Raw genomic sequence first — 19,960 nt, 5'->3', positions numbered from 1 at the left:
TGAAGGTGTGGGTTTAGCAAGCTTTTTACAGCAAGATGGCAGCCTAGAGGGCTGCATGGAATGCCAGAAGGTGGGTTAGGAATACAAGGTCACACACCCCTCTGCTCAAGGAGATGGAATCGTGGAGAAATGGGGGAGACTTTAACCTCCCACACCCCGACAATACCAACTGGGACTCCTGTTGCACTGCTTTTATTAGCACTGCTTTCCTGTACAGCGAGTTCAGGAAAACCAATTTGTGCTGCCATTGGAAACTGAGGGTTTACCGGAGTTCCTGAGAGTGGTAGGCTCAGATCCCACCTCTGATTTGTACTTAATATTTTGCACAGGTTCCTTGTCTTATAGAAACAGCAACATCTCCCACAGAAGCCATTTTTGTGGTCGTGCCCCAGGGTAAGGTAAAGGTAAAGGTGTTCCTGTGACATTAAGTCCAGTCATGTCCTACTCTAGGGGGTGGTACAGTTGGTCAAATTGTCAAATTCGCCCACGGGCCCAAAAAGGTTGTCTACTCCTAATTTAAGATGTTGAGCTATTCCACATCCCTATAATTTCCCTGCTATCAAGACAAATATATTACTGAGGATAAGTAAAAAGGCAAATCTGAAAGTTCTGCACAGGAGAAAACATCAAAAGATGGGAAAAGGAGTTTCAACAAAACAAAGAAATTGTTACAAATAATGAGGGTAGAAGTTCAACCTATCCTAGTCCACCCCAATTTTGTGGCTTTCTGTGCAAGTACAGTAATAAGAAACCTCTTGGTACTGTGTGTTGTATGCAAACAGATTTAATATTTTACAATGTATTTCATATTGCTTTGCACTGGTACCCTTTGCTAGTAGCAAGTCCATCACAGGAAACAAAAACAACAGAAAACTGTTTTGGTTCTGTGAATTATTCTTTGGAGAGAAGCATGTAATATCTCATTGGAGTCCATAAGGCTTACTCTCAGGTAATTACCCATGGGACTTATTTCTGTGTAGACGTGCCTTGGATTGTACTGCAATTTATATTCTTTTATATGTCACACGTAAACCTGAAGCATTCTGTTAATAATTGCAAGTTTCAATCAGTTTCTTCTTCAGTTCATCTTGAATAAAAAGCTCATTTCACTTCACCTTTAAACACTTCAGAAAACTGTACATAATTACAATGATTACCGGAGTGTCAGCTTTTTAAAAAAAATCATCACATAGAAGTATATATTAACCTTTTGCTATTTTATTTCTAAGTATAACAGAAAGGATTTTTTAAAATCTTGGATAGAGTACATTATCTAAAACAAAAAAGCTAAAGTTATTCTGGAGAATTAGAATCAAATCTGCAGTTATACATTAGTTTTGGATGGTGGCCAGTGGCCATGAAGGGAACAGCTTGGATTTCATCCTGATTTATTTCCTACAGTTTGGCCCTAACTACTTGATCATAAACTTTAGATACTTAATGGACAAAACGTTGGACATTTTGAAAGTCAGATGTATATTGCCTATATGTTACAGCTGGATTCTGAAATGATGTGTTCTTGATTGACTTCCACCAGGAAGCTACAGGGGGAATAATCAGCTGGTCTGAATTTGAAGCAAAGGAAGATTCCTCTTAGTTCCAGAAGTGGAGAAAACTTATCCTGGCCATCATATCTGTCAGAGCTCAAATGGGTATTCTTCAACTTTAGATGTGATTTGCATTTAGCTTCATTTTTAAATGCTCTAATTTCTTATGTTTCATTGGGCAGTATTCATTGGCCTGTAGTGAAGCCTGCAACAATCCAACACCAGCAAAACACTTCTTGAAGGAGGTTTGAAGAGTGAATGCCCAGAGGAGGGCCTTCTCCATGGTGGCGCCCCGATTGTGGAATGCACTCCCCAGAGAGGTTCACCTGGCAGCAGCGTTACATTCTTTTCGGCGCTAGGTAAAAGCCTTTTTATTTGCCCACTATTTTAATAATTAAATATTTTAACTAGGTTTTTAATATGGTCATCCTCAGTCACATTCTGTTATGCTTGCTATGTTATTGTATTTATTGCTATGATTTATTTATGTTGTAAGCTGTCCTGGAACATTTGTAAAGGATGGGGTAAAAATATTGTAAATAAATAAATTAATTTCTAAAATAGGGGAGGTGAGCAGTACTTGCAGAGGTTTGCTGAGCTGACTTGTTCTAGAAATGAGTTTGGAGTCTGAGACAGCTTCCAGGACTTATTGGTCCATTGCACAACTTAAAACGAAATCGGGAGCACTGTAGTGTTGAATACTGCCCCTGTATTTATTTAAAATGCCCTGCTTTTCATGAACCAAAGCAGCCTGTTTGCCATTTAAACTCTATATGATAAAATACAATTGAAAATTTGTTTCAATATTAAAAGCAGATAGCACTAATGAAACCCAGCATATATCTACATATGGTGCCTCTTTAAAACAGCAGATTCAATTGCAAAACTCCTTCTGTAATAAAATGTCTTGAGCTGGTATCTAAGAATTGCAAGAGAGAATGCCATTTTGACTTCCTGAACAGCTGCTTTGAATATTAGTTAAAAATAACCTGGTTGCCATCTTGTAAAAACTTTATTTTCTTATTATCTCTCTCTCTTTTTCCTCAAAGGAACCCAAGGAAACATACACGGTCCTTTTCCTCTTCCTCATCTCCATTTTCTATTTCATCCATCACAACAACCCTGTGAGGTAGGATGGGCTGCAAGTCAATGACTGCCCCAAAATCATCCAGTGAGCTTCATGGTCAAGTCAGGACTTGAATCTGGGTCTCCCAGGTATATGCCTGACATCCTAAGCACTGCTTCACCCTGCTTCTCATCCTTAATGCTGTACATCCATGAATGGAGACAACCATCACCAGATGATTTCAGACAAGGAACGTTAAATATTAGTAGTGTCAGAAATTACCATTCTTCTACTTCAGAAAGTCAGTCAAACACCATTATTTCGGTTGTGTGCACCGCATTATTACTCATCTGTTCCGAAATCACACCCAGGTACTCAGTTAAGTAATCACACCCAACAGTAATATCTGGTGAAGGATGAAATAATATTCATTTGTAAACTGGAAGGAAATGGAAGAAAACAATTTGGGCCATTCTCTATATGCTCCATTTCATATCTTTTTGTTTTGACATATGTGTATCTTGACTAAGATTAAATAGGTTATTTAATAAACATTAAATAACCCTTTGTGTTAACCTTTGTTAATCCATCTCTGTCAAATACGAATGAACAGGAAAGCTCATAAGGATGAGCTTTGCTATGGGGTCCCCATTGCTTATATACAACTGAATCCGAAATGCTGTGTTTTGTTGTGCGTGTGTGTAACATTTCTGGCAGGCGCAGGAACAAGAAATGTCTAAAACTAGGAACTAGCCAGAAAAAAAATCCTTGGGCCAAGCTATGGCAAACACATGCAGCCTTTGCAATGGTTACGTTCTGCTTCTTTCAAGTAGCCAAAACTGAGGCCTGCACTTAATTTAACTGGCTTTATGTCTATGCCACTCATAGGTTTTGCAGGCCGTTGGGTAAGATGCTGTTAGTAGCTATGCCCTCAAGCATATCAGACCACAACATTTTTCTTTCTCCTGCTCTTGACTGTTGCTTCTGCCCAATTGCTTAGGTCTCGGTGGAGGCCCAACCCACACCATCTTCCAACCCACAAGGACAAGGCATCCTGTGGGAATGTCTTCTCATCCTTTTCACTGCTCGCTTGCACACAAAGGGCAGGTGAACAAGCTGGAAGGCAACGGTAAGGGAGAGGAGAACAGGACATTCTAGACAGATGCCTGCAACTTTTTCAACCCATGGGCATATTTGGAAGTTTGAAAAACGACTTTGGAGACCATCATAGAATGCTTGTTCAGTGGAATAGCATCCATCTGTGTCATCTGTCAATCTTAGTCTGCATCCTATTCTATGAAAACTTTTGTTTTGTGTCTTATGGATACTACAAGGCCTCTTTAATAATGTATTGTCCAGTTTAGCTAATTGCTGACATTGCAACACAGCTAATGCTTCTTTTAAACACATGTTTTGTCAATGTCCAGTATTTGCTCGTTACAGGGAGAAGCTTATTACAAATATAAATTTTGTACTGGAATAGTCTTTCATATGCACTGACTGACACATTCCTTTAAATTATTTAGCTGCTTCTTAGAATTTAATGAATGCAGAGGGAACGGATTCTCTTCACCCTGTTGAGACCTAAATGACTGATGTTTCAACATTAGTACACCTCTTTCCAGTAAGAGAATACATTGAAGATCTTTTAACAGTTTTGAGGTATGAAAGGATGGCATATAGGTGCCGTGTTCAAATGGATATTTATTTGAACATTTGGCCCATTTTTGTACAATTGTTGGAAGGTTGTCTATAAAACCATTGTGTGTGTGTGGGTTTGTACAGAAAAAATAAGCAATGTTCAAATTTAAAAAATGTGGGGGGGGGCAACTGCATTGAGGATTCCTTCCCAGGCAGCACTGGGGTGCCTGTCGGGCCACACTGAGAACCCATGCCGTGGGGATGGGCAGTGGTCCCCTTCCTGGGATGTAGGCTGCAGCAGATGCCTAACAATGCAATCAGCTCTAGCAGAAAAGGGCAGAAGACCACTGTGATCATGAGATAATGGTGCATGACCAGCTGCCCTCCAGTCTTGGCCTTCTCTGAATACCCCTTATCGTTCTTAATTCCTCTCTATGAGGGCTTAGGTTTGCTGACTGAGACTGTACCAATGAGTTGCAAGTGTTTTGGGTCTCTTGGGAGAAGCTTGTTAGTTAGTCTTGTGTTTGGGTAGTCCTGGGTGTAATCCAAGATACAGAGAGGTCAGTTTGTTATCTGCTAGCTGTACCTCAGTTTCTTAGATAGTTGTTGCCTCTTGTTTGGGTGAGTTTGAACTAGGCATGGTCTGATGGTGATTCTGGGCAATTCTCAGTCAGTGGGGAAGTCCTGTTAATCTCCAGATGGGCCTGGCCAAGGCCAGTTGCCTGGTATGGGAATGGGCAAGATGGATATACAGTTATTTTTAAAGATTCTTCCCCAATTAGTTCTATTCAAAGGATACAAATTTCGTCTAGTTCAATGATTGCTGGTGTGGTTATTTTAACACCAAAAAATGTATACCACACAATGTTAGAGAATCTTCCTAAGAGCAGAACCTCAATATACTGGCTGCAGAAGGTTAGGACTTCATGTGCTCTTCTTTCTTTGAGGGATTCCTGACAGCAGAAGGAATGTAAACACTGTACTGGCTTTGCCTATATGATATGTCTATACTCTGCTACTGTGGAAACTTTCCACACAGGAGTGCTTCTTGTCCTTGGATCCCTCCAAACAACAGCAACAGTAACAACAACCCACCACTGCCACTGCCAGAACATTCCAGAGTTCCATCCCAGGATATACACTGGATAGGTTTGCACATCACAGTAAGCAACCCTATGCATTTACAATGGTTGTGTCTTTTTGCCATGATCTGTCCAATGGATGATCAAGTGTTTCATCCTCCCTGCTCCATCCTCCCACTGTTGGCATGGGTTGCATCAGCAACCATGCCTGAAATTTAATCCCACAAAGCATCACTTCCTGCCTACATCACCTGCATGCTTTTGATTGGTCCACACAGTTCCCTGGGTGTCTTCTATGTCCCTTCTCTTTTTTCTCCCTACTCCCACATCTCTCAGGAAAGCTGCCCGATGAAGGTCTCTTCCCTTAGAAATCACCTTTTTATGCTGAGATTCTTCTCTGCATCAAAGCATGTTTACCCAGACTCTCTTCTATCTCCCCAAGTTTCCATTGTTGAAGACCTACGGAGACTTGACTTTGCCCTGGAACCATGAACACATCAGTTAAGTCCCTCCAATGTATATATTCCCACAGAGAACATGTGCATGAACAGCCTTTGCCCTCTTCCTTCCAGCCATACCCAGCATTTTGCCTCCTGTCTTAATGATCAGGTGCTAAACAAAGCAAAGCAAAACAAAAGGAAGGTTTCTTTGTTGATGCCAAGGCTAAATTGTGTGGATTATAGCATCATCATACTGTTGCAACCTGTTGCCAAGTGGGATGGTTTAGAGCTACTTATCCACTTTTGGCTTCATAAGTTTACAGCACTTAGAGTTAGTGCTTGAAGATTATAACCGTATGACACAGGTTTTATGGCTCATGGTGATCTCTGAAAAGAACGGAGGGAACTGGAATAGGGGAAAATGTCAACTTGACCTCATTCTCTCTGCTTTTTTGATTGGAGTTTCCAAAAGCTGGATATAGGTGCAATGGCTAAATCTGTGAACTGACATTTCATAGAAATTCATTAGTTATACTAGTGCTAATGGATTTTTCCAATAAATGTCAAAATTTGGTTGGCAGTAACAGTCTGGACTTTAATGATAACAACACCTACACCAGTAAATTGGGTAACTGGCAGAATTCAGTGCATATGAGACTACTTTTCAGCTGTGCAGAAACGGGCACATTGAAAGTCCCTATCCTATTTGTGCCCAGAGAAAGGTCTGCATGGGGATGCCATTTCAGTGAATTCCTCAAAGAAGAAGAAAAATTCCCCAACCAGATTGGGTCTCGTCAGTGGTGACATTTGCACACTTCTTCTTTTGTATGTATCTTTCCAGTGTATTTCAGTTGCAAATCTGAACTCATGTTGCTATGTACTTATGACAAATAGGGAAGGATACTGGGTATATTATACATTCATATTATTTACCATATTGTCCTCCCTGAAGAAACACCTTATGTTTCTTTTTCTTCACTACCCCATGCTTCTCCCCGTCCTCTTTCTCTGCATCCCTTTTCTCAGGATCCCCAAAGAACATTTCCTCCCTCTTTTCTTTCCTTCCTTTCATCCTTCTGTGAATATGTTATAAATCTCAGTTTCTCCCTCTCTTTCTGGCAAGTCTGGTGTGTCTCTCTTTACCTCTGTGCATCCCCATGCTTGCTTGCCTGCTTGCTTGCCTGCCTGCCTGCCTGCCTGCCTGCCTCCTTCCTTCCTTCCTTCCTTCCTTCCTTCCTTCCTTCCTTCCTTCCTTCCTTCCTTCCTTCTTCCTCTGTCTCTTTTCAACAAGTGAAGTTTGTAATGCTCACCTCCCCTCTTTCTCTCAGTTCCCAAATCCTCCTCCATCTCTTTCTCTCTTCTGGCATGCATGTATCTTATTCCAATTCTATATTCAGCCTACGATAAGAACTTGGGCTCTGTAGCTTAAGATAAGCTGTGCAAGGGGATGGTTCTGTGGAAAATAAATTAAATTTTAGAATTTACAAGAAGAGCAAGTTTTAAAGTCTGGTGTTCTGATAATGCCTAAGAATACTTTTTGAACTTGGTTCTTGGTAGCATTATTTTGACTAAAATAGTTCAGTACAACTTGTGACCAACCGAGCCAAATGCAGCCTGCACACAAAATATCGAAACCTAACATGTTTTCGACACACCACTTGTTCCAGCTCTGTATGGCAGATAACATCATCATGATCAGCAGCAGCAATGGCAACAAAATAGGAAGCTTAAGGTGCAATCCAAAGCAGGTATAGACAGAAGAACGGCCTGCAACTTCCTGTGGAGCTGAGGCAGGCTTGGCCTTGTGGCCCTTTTTCTTGCCAGTCTGCACAGGCTTGTGCAGTGACATAGCCATGAACAGGGATCAGGTTGTGCAGTGAGTGCCACAAACTGGGCTTGTTTTTGCCTTCCCCTCCATGCCGCACACTTGTCCTTGGTCAGAAAAGGTGTCCCATGGTGTCTAGGTCCTGTATTGGCTGAGGAGACACCCGGCTTCATAGCCAGGTGGGCGTTCCCTCTCATGGTTAAGCCCAGCTTGCCAGCTGGTGGAAGCAAAGCACTGGCAAGGGAGGAGTCCTTGAGCAAAGCGGCTTTCACATCTCCCCATTTGTGCCCCATTGTGCCCCATGTGGACTGTAGTTCCTTGGGTCAGGAATCTGGCCTCTTATGTGCTCGAAGGCACTCTGCACACTGACAGAACAACAAGAACAACAACAAAGAATACCTAGGAAGTCTCATACTTTTTTCTTAGTCTGTGAAGGTTCAACAGGATTTTTCAAAGACATATCAAGGCATGTGCAAATTTGGAATGAAACATTGTTTTGTGGAGCTTCTGTGTCTAGAGTGATCTCCTATTTGTGGGGTGAGATTTGTTGTTGTTAGTCACGAAGTCATGTCCGACCCATCGTGACCACATGGACAACATTCCTCCAGGCCTTCCTGTCCTCCGCCATCCCCTGGAGTCCACTTAAGCTCACACCAACTGCTTCAGTGACTCCTTCTAGCCACTTCATCCTCTGCCGTCCCCTCCTTCTTTTGCCATCTATTGTTCAAGCATTAGGCTCTTCTCCAGGGAGTCCTTCCTTCTCATTAGATAGCCAAAGTATTTAAGTTTCATCTTCAGGATCTGGTCTTCTAAAGAGCAGTCAGGGTTGATCTCCTCTAGGACTGACCAGTTTGATCGCCTTGCTGTCCAAGGGACTCACAGGAGTCTCCGCCAGCACCACAATTCAAAGGCCTCAATTCTTTGGTGCTCAGCCTTCCTTATGGTCCAGCTTTCACAGCCATACATTGCAACTGGGAAGACTATACACACTTTTGTTGGCAGGATGATGTCTCTGCTTTTTAGTATGCTATCTAGATTTGCCATAGCTTTCCTCTCCAGGAGCAAACGTCTTTTAATTTCTTGGCTGCAGTCCCCATCTGCGGTAATCTTGGAACTCAGGAAAATAAAATCTGTCACTACCTCCATTTATTCCCCATCTATTTGCCAGGAAGTGAGAGGACCGGATGCCATGATCTTAGTTTTCTTAATGTTGAGTTTCAAGCCAACTTTTGCGCTCTCCTCCTTCGCACGCATCAAGAGGCTCTTTAGTTCCTCTTCACTTTCTGCCATGAGAGTGGTATCATCTGCATATCTGAGGTTGTTGATATTTCTCCCAGCAATCTTAATTCCAACTGGTGATTCATCTAGCCCCGCCTTTTTCATGATGTGCTCTGCATATAAGTTAAATAGGCAGGGTGATAGTATACAGCGTTGCCAAACTCCTTTCTCGATTTTGAACCAATCAGTGGTTTTATGTCCAGTTCTCACTGTTGCTTCTTGACCCGCATATAGTTTTCTCAAGAGACAAATAAGGTGGTCTGGTACTCCCATCTCTTTAAGAACTTGCCAGAATTTGTTGTGATCCACACAATCAAAGGCTTTAGCATAGTCAATGAAGCAGAAGTAGATGTTTTTCTGGAACTCCCTCGCTTTCTCCATGATCCAGCGTATGTTGGCAATTTGATCTCTAGTTCCTCTCCCTCTTCGAAATCCTGCCTGTACTTCTGGTAGTTCTCGGTCTACATACTGCTGGAGCATAACTTTGTTAGCATGTGAAATGAGTGCAATGGTGCGGTAGTTTGAACAATCTTTGGCATTGCCCTTCTTCGGGATTGGAATGCAAACTGACCTTTTCCTGTGGCCACTGTTGAGTTTTCCAAATTTGCTAGCATACTGAGTGTAGCACTTTTACTGCATCATCTTTTAGGATTTTGAATAGCTCAGCTGGAATACTGTCACCTCCACTTGCTTTATTGTTGCTCAGACTTCCTAAGACCCATTTGACTTCACATTCCAGGTTGTCTGGCTCGAGATCAGTGACCACCCCATCGTGGTTATCAGGGACATTAAGCAATTACTTGTATAGTTCTTCTTTGTAATCTTGCCACCTCTTCTTAATCTCTTCTGCCTCTGTTAGGTCCCTGCCATCTTGGTCCTTTATCATGCCCATCTTTGCATGAAATGTTCCCTTCATATCTCCAATTTTCTTGAAGAGATCTCTGGTCCTTCCATTCTATTGTTTTCTTCTATTTCTTTGCACTGTTCATTTAAGAAGGCATTCTTATCTCTTCTAGCTATTCTCTGGAATTCTGTATTCAATTGGGTGTATCTTTCTTTTTCTCCCTTGCCTTTCGCTTCCCTTCTTTCCTCAGCTATTTGTAAAGCTTCCTCAGACAGCTATTTTGCTTTCTTGCATTTCTTTTTCTTTGGGATCGTTTTAGTTGCTGCCTCTTGTACAATGTTGCGAACCTCTGTCCATAGTTCTTCAGGCACTCTGTCTATCAGATCTAATTCTTTAAATCTATTTGTCACCTCTACTGTATATTCATCAGGGATATGATTTAGGTCATACCTGAGTAGCCTAGTGCTTTTCCCTACTTTCTTCAATTTAAACCTAAATTTTGCAACGAGAAGCTCCTGATCGGAGCCATAGTCAGCTCCTGGTCTAGTTTTTACTGACTGTATAGAGCTTCTCCATCTTTGGCTACAGAGCACATAGTCAATTTGATTTCTGTGTTGACCGTCTGGTGATGTCCATGTGTAGAGTCATCTCTTGGGTTGTTGGAAAAGAGTGTTTGCTATGACCATTGTATTCTCTTGACAACATTCTACCAGCCTGTGCCCTGCTTCATTTTGTACTCCAAGGCCAAACTGCCTGTTATTCCAGTTATCTTTTGGCTTCCTACTTGAGCATTCCAATCCCCCATGATGATAAGGACATCATTTTTGGGTGTTAATTCTAGAAGGTGTTGTAGGCCTTCATAAAACAGGTCAACTTCAGCCTCTTCAGCACCAGTGGTTGGGGCGTAGACTTGGACTACTGTGATGTTGAATGGTTTGCCTTGGATTCAAACAGATCATTCTGTCATTTTGGAGATTGTATCCCAATACTCTTGACTATGAAGGCTACTCCATTTCTTTCCATTACTCTTGACTATGAAGGCTACTAGTACTAGCCCTCCACTCTTCCCCAGTAGCATATTGGACACCTTCCGACCTGAGGGGCTCATCTTTTGGCATCATATCTTTTTGCCTTTTAGTACTGTCCATGGGGTTTTCATGGCAAGGATACTGGAGTGAGTTGCCATTTCCTTCTCCAGTAGATCACATATTGTCAGAGCTCTCTGCTATGACCTGTCCATCTTGGGTGACCCTGCACGGCATAGCTCATAGCTTTATTGAGCTATGCAAGCCCCTTTATCATGACAAGGCAGTGATCCATGAAGGAGGTGGGGTGAGATAGGGAGGTTTTAATTTTATATCTTGCCATTTATCAATTCACACTTGTTAAATCAATATTTGATATTCATTAAGTCACTAATTTTGTAATTTGCAACTCATGGATTTAAATAAGTTTATCATTTCCATTGATGAATTCCTTCAGTGAAGCTGAAACTCAAGTTTGCATAGTTGTTTGGCTGTTTAATGGATTGATCAAGGAATTAAACTAATTTAGTTTGTTTTTTTCTTTCAAAGCTGAACTAATGATATGTTAGAACAACTGCTTGCCAACTCGATTTTGAAAACAAACAAACTCTGAAAAAAATGCAGCTTTGCATATCATCATCATCATCATCAATTTCATTTCTGATGGCAGCCATGGCCTCAAATTTAGAACAACTGGCAGGACTGTCATGGACAGACATTTTATTTATTTATTTATTAAAACATTTTTATGCCGCCCCATTTGCTGAAGCCTTGGGGTGGCTTACAACAATAAATTAAAAGTAATTATAATATAAATTACAATAAATATAAACATTAAATTAAAAATACAAAAATACAATATAAAATAAGCCGCCCAGGCCAGATAAAATCTAGTAATACTAACAGTTAAAATGCTGCTTAAATAAAAAGGTCTTCGCCTGGCGCCGAAAAACAAATAACAAAAAACAAATAATTTTGGAGGGCTTCCACTGATAGGGTTGCTGTAAGTTGGATATGACAGTGTATAACCACATATTGCCCCAAAGCTGATCTTTTCTGGTGGTTTACAACAGATTTAAACTCACTTAAGAAGTGAGTCGAATGAAATAGTGTTCCTTCTGTTCCTTTCATCAGAAGTTGTGCTCTTGGTCATTTGGACAACACCCAAAGCTGTGGAGGCCACCAGACTACGGTGCCAAGATCCAGCCTGGCCTGCACTGTTTATTATTTTAATTTCAAAACTGCAAGTAGCCATTGCCTTTCTCCAGAAACACCAAACATGGGATAGCCTAATCCTGATTACAAGTCCAGTACAATCTTGGCGGGGAGGGAAGGAGGAGAGACACTGCTTGATATCTGGTTCCAAGATCAGCTGGAAATCATGTATCATTTAATGAGAGGAGACCAAAGGGATCTTCCACAGCGTATAGAGCACTGACAGTCAGCATCCTCTTGGTTCTTTGGCTCAGTTGCCAACTTGTTGAGTGGTTTATCCCATTATAATAGCCAATGTACACTTTCCCCTAGGACTCAACTGAAGTGCACTACGTGGTGATGAGATGAATTCTTCTTCACTGAAACAAATTGTGAAGAAGTGCATTCTAAATATTCCTGCCAATAGACATGCAAAAATAATTTCTACTAATCTGGCAAAGAAAACATTGAGTGGTTAAACTATAAACAAATTAAATGCATTACATTTTCTGTTATGGTTCTAAAAATCATCTGGGCTTGAAATTAAGATTGGCAATCCATGACTGCATTTGGCAAAGAGAATATTAACTATTAATTGCTCAATTTTCCAATATCCAATCAGAAGTTGGCAGTTAATAACTTTTTTGCATATTCTCTGAAAGGTATGCAGTGCAGCTGCTTAGAAACTTTCTTTGAATGTGAATGTTTTTCAAATATATAATCTTCACCAACAGCTCTTGTTTTGACTCTTTTGTTTTCTTCCCAATTTACCATTCAAAGTCTGACAAATACAATAATTCCACTTAGAGAGCATCAAGGGTTCATTCCCAGATCCAAGGTTGGAAAGAGAGCTCCAATGTCAGAGCTGAAGATCGAGCATGGAAAATATTACACCAGCTCCTTCCCAGAGGCCAGGAAAATGGTGTAGGACATGAAGGAGACTGGGGCTGCTAGGATAAGAAGTATCCTCTTGGTGCTGTAGCTTTTCCCTCTCCCTCCAAAGTGCTACATCTGAATGGAGCTGCCAAAGTTGCCTTACTTTGGGCTTCATGAATCTGTCAGGTTTGCTTTCAGTGACCAGGCACAACTAGATGCAAAAGTAGCTTTTACCTCCTTCCTGGGCATCTAGCACCCCCCCCCCCAAGCATGCAAAAATAAATAAATGAATAAATTCAGATGTGCACAGATGTCCCTTTTGTCTGCACTAGCTACTGTGAAAGGGGAAAAAATCCCACAAAAACAAACAAACAATGACCCAAACTTACTCGGAAGGACTAGTGCAATCACTTATTACTACATTTGATATTTGTCATGACCTATTTGATATTTGAAATATTTTGCAGGCAACGGCATTTGACCTTCAATGTTGGATGACCTATATTTTGTTATTAATAGTTTTTAATATCTTACATAAAATCTTCAGTTTGCTATTTTTATCATTTTTGTTTGCTGGTTCACATATTCATTACATGATAGTACTGAATATTAGAACTTGGTAGTCTATATTTGATTTTAATATTTAAAATCAACACTGGTTTGATGTAGTCAGATATCTCAGGTAATTCTTTGCAATATCTGAAGCTAAGTCTTTTTTATTATTATTATCATCATCATCAATATCATCTGTGATTGACCGAAATGTTTTACTGAGATACAGATTTTACTTTTTCTGTAAGTTGATAAACCCTACCAAGATGAGACTTTTATTGTTGCTAGGTGTGGGGAGGGGGTGTCCCTCCTAGCCACTAAATTTCACACCATAATAGAAATCATGTAGGTTTGTAAATGAGAAGAGGGGATCAGAAGAGGGGATGAAGGTGAAGCTGCTCTGCCATTGGTCACAGACACAATAACATTGCTTTGGACGGGATTCTCTTGTACTTTACTTATTTTACTTACAAGAAAATAATTAATAAAATGGATTGGCATGTTCGACTTTTGAATATAAGTATATGATTAAGAAAAAAGTACATATGTTCAAGCCTGGGAACCCTTGCTAGAAAGATAATAAAAGGATGAAAGTAAATATTCATAACTAGTGGTGAGATTGTAAGACAGAACTGTTATTAGTTAATATCAGTTAATCTTAATGGAAATCAACTCTGACTGCTCTTTAGAAGGCCAGATCCTGAAGATGAAACTCAAATACTTTGGCCACCTAACAAGAAGGAAAAACTCACTGGAGGAGACCCTGATGCTGGGAACGATTGACAGCAAAAGGAGAAGGGAACGGCAGAGGATGAGGTGGCTAGATGGAGTCACTGGGGCAGTGGGTGTGGGCCTGGGTGGACTCTGGGGGATGGTGGAGGACAGGAGAGCCTGGAGGAATGTTGTCCATGGGGTCATGATGGGTCGGGCATGAGTTTGCAACTAAACAAACCGAAAACAAAATATGACAAAAGAGAGCTGGAGGACCATCATTCATACTCTTTGCCCCTGAGCACAGTATTTTTCTTGTGCGGAGAGCAAGCACTGAGGGGGAAGAGGAGTGGGATCAGGACCATGCATGAGAAGGGGGCTTTAGCTCTTTGCCTGACACTGCTGTCTCCCTCCATATGAAGAGCACCATGCCTGGTTGTTTTGCATAGGAAGGAGAAAACTGAATTGGAGCAAATTGTTGCTTACCCCAAGCATATAGGTGGTATGGGGCTCCTATGAGAAAGGGGGCTGCTTTGGGTGCTTATTCTCAAGGACGGCTGGCTGGGCTGCAGAGGAGTCGGAACTGGAGTATGAAGCAGGACTGGGGGGCTGGGGCATGAGAATGTGGGCCAAGCCAAGACATGGAGATGAGAGAAGCGGAGACACTGATCTCAAGGCCAGACTCCCCAGGTGGGCCAGCAGTCTCTGGGAATAACCAGGATGCACAGTTGGTGGGGAAGGACTTGGAGCAGGGGGGTTTCTCAGGCTCAGCAAGGCTCTTGGCTCCATAATGCATTGCCGGCAGAGGAGGGAGGCCCAATTAGAGGTTCATTCTGGGTGTTTGTGCTTCCTGATCCAGAAAGGCTGTTGAATGCATGGAGGAGGATTGGGTCCATAGCAGGAAACAAAGGCTTACTTAAAGTTCCATTCATTCCAATGCCTCTGCTCTAAGTAGGACTAACAGTGGCAACAATCCCCCAGGTTAAGGAGCCATCCCCCAGGCCACTCTAGCTATGCATATAAAACTTGTGCTTAATTGCAAATCACATACTGTTTGGCATGTAGAGGAGACACTCTTCAGTGGAATGTGCCAAGTAGGAAGAAGTGTGAGAAAATGTCTTGTATCACTTTCACAGGCTATCTGCAATTTTCTGCTCCATTACTGAAAAAGAACAGAAAGAAGCTGCATTATGTTGCTTCTTTCCCCACCCCATCAGATGAAGATGGACCAAGATAAACAACAGATACAAATCCCTACCCACAGTCCCTTTTAGAAGTACAAGACATGAATAAGGAGCAATGTTGACTGGAACACAGTGTTAAACAATTAAGAAACAGACACTCCCTGGAAATGACCGAAACAGCATGCAGTTTCCCACAATGTTTCTAAAAGTCTTACATCCAATATCTCAAGGGGTGTGGGGAAGAACACATGTACGTGTGTAAATAATTTTGGCAAAAAATCCAATACAACCACAATAAAATTCAGATTAACTAAGTGTTAAAAACAGAGAAGCAAACAGAGCAGCACTAAAATCTTTTACAGAAGCAAGTTATATAGTGGTACAATAAAATGATATATTAAGCATTCATTTTAAGCAGGGCTGTGAACCTGGGGCTCTCTAGAGCTTGGTGGTCTCCAGTTCCCATCAGCCCCAGCCAGCAAGGTTAATGTCCAAGGATAGTGGGAGTTGTAGTTCACAATATCTGGGGGGGGGGGGCACAGGCTTGCCTTTTTTAGTTTAAAGTCTGTAAAAAATAAACATAACTTAGCTTCCCAACAAAACTTCTCAACCTCAGTGCAACTACGTAAAAGCTGGTCTCATGTCATAGGAACATAATGAGATCCAGTACAGTGAAGTTCTTAGAATGCTAGTCTGGGAACCAGGAGATCAAGATTCTAGTCCCCGCTCTGCCACAAAGCTTATTGGGTGACTTTGGGCTGGTCGTTGGCTCTCAGCCTGTTACCCCACAGGGTTGTTGTGAGAAGACTGAAAGGAGAAGAATTATCTAACCCATCTTGAGTTCCTTAAAGGGAGAAAGGTGGGATATAAATCTAAATACCCAGCCATGCTGATCAGACCAAGAGTCCATCTAGTCCAGTGTTTTGTTCACATGGTGGCAAACAAGCTTTCCAGAGGATCCTACAAGCAGAATATAAATGCAACCCATGTAATCCCACCTAAGTTCTCCAGGAACTCTGTTTTTTAAGAATACTGCCTCTGATACCAGAGACAGACATAGCCATCATAGCCATTTCTCCCCCTGAATTTGCCCAGTTCCCTTTTAAAGCCATCACAAGGGATGGGCATCCCAACATTTCGTACAAAAGAATTCCATAGTTTAACCATGCATTATGTGAAGAACTACTTCCTTTTCTCTGTCCTGAATCTCACACCAATCAGCTTCATGGGATGACCCTGGTTTCTAGTACTGTTAGAGACAGTATCCACTTTCTTCACCTGATACACAATTTTAAATGCATTGATCATTTCTTCCCTCTCTTACCCCTTTTTCTAAGCTAAAGAAGCCCAGTTGCTGTGACCTTTCATCAAGGACAAGTTGCTCTGCCCCCTTAATCATCCGAGTTGCACTTTTCTGCATCTTTCCTACAGTGTCTTGTCTTTTCTTTCTGTTTTAAAGATGTGGTTACCAGAAGCATATGCAGGATGCTGTGGGGGACATAGCCATTTCTCCCCCTGAATTTGCCCAGTTCCCTTTTAAAGCCATCACAAGGGATGGGCATCCCAACATTTCGTACAAAAGAATTCCATAGTTTAACCATGCATTATGTGAAGAACTACTTCCTTTTCTCTGTCCTGAATCTCACACCAATCAGCTTCATGGGATGACCCTGGTTTCTAGTACTGTTAGAGACAGTATCCACTTTCTTCACCTGATACACAATTTTAAATGCATTGATCATTTCTTCCCTCTCTTACCCCTTTTTCTAAGCTAAAGAAGCCCAGTTGCTGTGACCTTTCATCAAGGACAAGTTGCTCTGCCCCCTTAATCATCCGAGTTGCACTTTTCTGCATCTTTCCTACAGTGTCTTGTCTTTTCTTTCTGTTTTAAAGATGTGGTTACCAGAAGCATATGCAGGATGCTGTGGGGGATCTCAGCCATCTGTGCCATGGAAGGCAAAAAGGCACAGAAGAAAGCCTACAACAGGGCTGAAAAGGAAAGGTGGACAGCATGTGCCTTTTCGGATATTTTGACCTACAACCCTCCCACTCCTTCACCACGGACTGTGCTGGCCAGGGCTGATGGGGATGGGAAGCCGAGCCAACTGGAGGGCCTTCCATCCCAGTACTCCCTGCCTTACATATCTGAGCCAGTGAAGTTGCTCATATCTTGCACCAGTTATATCATAAACATGCCTTTAAAGCCATTCCTTTAAAGGTGGAATGTGTGACTTAATGCTTTGTCTCCCTACCTCTGTGTTTGCGAGAGAGGGAGGGAGGGAGGGAGGGAGGGAGGGAGAGGGAGGAAGAAGTACTTCTCTGTATTAAACCTCTGAGCACAATGCTGAGAATGTGGGAACAGGGCTGCCATGATCAGACCCAACAGGGCATCCTCCATTTATACCTTGGTCAGGGCAGAGTTTGTGCCGTGCATTCCATGAGAAGGGGTATGAATTAGTAGCAAAGCTGATGCAGAATTCAAATACAAGTTCATGGGAAGCCATAAAACGCCTCACATGAGATTTCACTGGGAGAAGAAAAACTGAGCTCCCTGACCGTAATCCTTCTTTTAACTTGGCACTCTGTTGATGAATGTTGGCTTACCTCACAGATTGGCCTTAATGGGACAATGGCAGGATGGTTCACTAGCCGAAACGCGTCTCCTTCTTTATCCCCCACCAACCCTCTGGCATTGTTAAAGCTCTTGTAGCAGAAGCAATGCACTTAGGATGGCAACACAGAATAGGTCAAAATCATGCTAAGCGACAACTTGAAATCCCAAAGGCGTGTGCAGGGAGAAAAAGGGGGCATTTGCCATTCATAACTTGTCCTGTTTTCCTCTCTGACATTCCATTCTGGGTTTGCAGTGGCTGCAAAAAAAGACCAAAAAACCCCCTTTCCAATTAAGGCAAAACTGTCAGGGCTTCTATGCACCTAAATGAGCACAAGTGCTAAGAAGATGATGGTAATTATCCTAATGAATCTGAATGAGGCTGTGAGGTTAAAGCACAGGCGCTTCTCTGACTGCATCGTGTAGCCTCAAAGGAGTGAGGTGATTCAGTCGTATTTCTCTGTGGTGACATTTCCCTTGTTCCAATGCTGTTCTTGCTACAGTTTGTACTTTGATGTTAAAGTGCACTTATGAAAAACAAAACAAAAATTAAACAGCAGAAAAGAGGCAGGGGATGCCCTAGTTTCAAGTTCTTTCTCCCCAAGGGCAGCCCCTGAAATCTGAAAAGAAACTTTGTCCTGCTTGTTCACGGGGCCTCTGCCTCTCAGGCAAACAAGGGGGAGCCTTTACGAGAAGGAGGATGATCGCCAGGGTAAGAAGCTGTAGCAGAGGCAGCAGTGGCAGGGAAAAGGTGTCACATTTCCAGAATCTGAGCCCAGCTGTTGCAGGCCCAAGGGTGTAAGAGTTCCAGCACAGTCAACACAGACAGGCGAGGGATGAACACTGCAGGGCACAAGCAACAGGGTGTGGACATCGCAGCGGGTGGCTCATGGAGAACAGGTGCAGGAGGAGCCATACATGGCTATATCCATTTAAGGTTTTCAAGGGCCAAACTAGCCCTTTGAAGCAGCCCAGAAATGCACTGGCCACCCAGATGGCTGGTCCAGGTTTAGTGCAATAGATGCCCCAGCAAGGACTCAAGTGGGCGCACTCTGTTTCTGAGCTGTCTTCAAAGGTGTGCAACACAGCAAATTGCAGTAGTTCAATGGTCCAGATGGGAATCTTTAGTTCTCTGAAATGTGGGTAAATGGATGGCCAGACTTTTCTGTGGTGGGTTAGAACAGGATTGGGTAATCATGCTAAGCTCTTAGATTGTCTTCAGGTCACATGCCTGCTGTTTCTCCTTAATGATTGGACAACAGACACAACAGATTCTTCTTTTCATGCTATGTTTTGCTCTTTTCCTCCTCCTCCTCCTGCTCCTCTTCCTCTTCCTTCACAGTTTAGGTTGCTGTGTATCGGTGATTTTTGCCTTCAGTTTTATCTTTTGCAAATTGAATTTTTAACCAATCTCAGTAAGAATAAAATAATAAATGTCTATATTGCACAAGTGAAGTGAACCAGAGAAATAATTATTTGCTTAAGGCATGGTTGGAGAACCTGTAGCTCTCCAGATGTTGCTGGACTCAAACTTCCATCAGCCCTAATAAAAATGGCCAGCAATTAGCAATGAAGTGAGTTGTAGCCTAACATCTGGACAGCAACCAGTTCTTCTCTGGATGGCAACTGGTATAATACAATACGGCTCCAGTCCTGCTGCTCTGCCTCATCATGTCTCACCATCGCACCTTCTCCTCTTGGGCTTCTATTTAGAGATGTTTAAATCAGAAAACTTGAACTTGCTGAAATTTTCCAGCTTCCATCTCAAACTTCATTCAGACTCAAGTTATATCATAAATGTGTGGTTTTGTTTCCTCATGATAATTTGGGCATGTATTTTTCTAAACTGACACCTCAGCTGTGTGTATATTTGTGAAATGTGTGCATTCTTCTACTGATTAAAGCTTACATTTTCAAAAGCACACTTTTTTCCAAATGCATTTTGATGGAAAATGAACAGACTTCAGCTAAAGACTATGGTTGAGCCCATGTTTGGACTGGAGGTGCAAACTGGGTAAAATCTGGGTAAAAAAATTGGATTGAATCAAAATTCTCCTTCATCTGTAGCTCTCTCTGAGGGGGGT

The sequence above is a fragment of the Varanus komodoensis genome, unplaced genomic scaffold, assembly GCF_004798865.1.
Source record: "Varanus komodoensis strain SLA01 unplaced genomic scaffold, ASM479886v1 scaffold3, whole genome shotgun sequence".
In the NCBI taxonomy this organism is placed as follows: Eukaryota; Metazoa; Chordata; class Lepidosauria; order Squamata; family Varanidae; genus Varanus; species Varanus komodoensis.
This window is presented reverse-complemented; position numbering follows the sequence as displayed.